At 37.9% G+C, this 1,624-nt stretch overlaps 1 protein-coding gene across 4 annotated transcripts in view; it reads right to left on the bottom strand.

The window, feature by feature from the left end:
• atp6v0a1b (ATPase H+ transporting V0 subunit a1b) overlaps positions 1–1,624 on the bottom strand; it is a 48,115-nt gene that overhangs the window by 28,849 nt on the left and 17,642 nt on the right. The gene's annotated exons all lie outside the window — the stretch shown is intronic.

Genomic DNA, 1,624 nt, shown 5'->3' with positions numbered 1-1,624 from the left:
CACACACACACACACACACACACACACACACACACACACACACACAGAGCAACAGCTTCATCATACTCAGCTTTAAAACAGAAGACACACTTAGAGGTGCTCCGATGGAAGACATGTTTACTAAAGAGTCGACACCAGACAAACACAACTGTGAATGTGTTTATTGAAACTGGAAAACTAAATATTTTCTACTTTGGGACGTTTCAGTGAGGCAGAGTTTCAGCAGAACTGTGTCAGTAAGAGCTGTGCTACAACAAAACACAAGTGTTTCACTAAGTTTCAGTCAGAAAAACGTTCCTACACTATGATCCTGTTGTAAACTGGTTGTAGTTAGATTTTAAACTAAGGTTTGCACCATGAAGCAGCTGGTTGGAGGTATCAGCAGGTCTTTATATAGGCTGATATAAGGTGATTTGATCACATTACACCAGTTTTTAAATCCCTGCATTGGTCACCAAAACATTTTAGAATCCATTTAAAACTATTATTTTTTAAATCACTGAACAATCTTGCCCCTCCCTACCTTCCTGAGCTTTACATCCATACATACCTTACTGATGTGTCAGATGTGCTGATCAGCTCCTCCTTCATGTCCCTAACCAGGTGTAAACTCAGAGGAGGTTGGAGCTACTGCTGTGTTGGAACACCTCCTCCTCATTAGCTGCTTTTTAATCATCTCTTAAAATCCACTTTGATTCACTGGATTTGTTTTATCTCAGGATGTTGTTTTATGTTTTCTGTCAGTTTGTTCTTGGTTTTTATGTGTTTCATCCAGGGTTCAACAAATCCTACTGCCCCACTGCCCGGGGCAGGTAAAACTCACTGTCGGGCAGGTGGGTGTGTCCCAATGTCTGCCTGACCGGGCAGGTAAACAATTTATTTATTTTTTATAGGTCATTTATTCAGAATATTCTGAAAATAAATGAAGAAATATGTTGTTTTAAAACATGTAAAGAGAGAATAAATCATCAAAATGTCCTCCTCCCTCCACGACATGTTGTTGTGTCACATGATCACTTCCTCCTCCCTCCTGCTGCACGTCTCACAGAGAGGAGCTTTAACAACCGTAGTTTGTTCAACAACTGTAGTTTGTTCAACAACTGTAGTTTGTTTAACAACCGTAGTTTGTTTAACAACCGTAGTTTATTTAACAACCGTAGTTTGTTTAACAACCATAGTTTATTTAACAACCGTAGTTTGTTTAACAACCTTACTTTGTTTAACAACCGTAGTTTATTTAACAACCGTAGTTTGTTTAACAACCGTAGTTTGTTTAACAAATGTAGTTTGTTTAACAACCATAGTTGTTTAACAACCGTAGTTTGTTTAACAACCGTAGTTTGTTTAACAACCGTAGTTTGTTCAACAACCGTAGTTTGTTCAACAACCGTAGTTTGTTCAACAACTGTAGTTTGTTCAACAATCGTAGTTTGTTCAACAACCGTAGTTTGTTCAACAACCGTAGTTTGTTCAACAACTGTAGTTTAACAACCGTAGTTTAACAACTGTAGTTTGTTCAACAACCGTAGTTTGTTCAACAACTGTAGTTTAACAACCGTAGTTTAACAACTGTAGTTTGTTCAACAACCGTAGTTTGTTCAACAACCGTAGTTTGTTCAACAAC

Source organism: Austrofundulus limnaeus, unplaced genomic scaffold (assembly GCF_001266775.1).
Source record: "Austrofundulus limnaeus strain Quisiro unplaced genomic scaffold, Austrofundulus_limnaeus-1.0 Scaffold856, whole genome shotgun sequence".
In the NCBI taxonomy this organism is placed as follows: Eukaryota; Metazoa; Chordata; class Actinopteri; order Cyprinodontiformes; family Rivulidae; genus Austrofundulus; species Austrofundulus limnaeus.
Note: the sequence above shows the minus strand (reverse complement) of the source record. Positions and strands in the feature narration are given on the sequence as shown.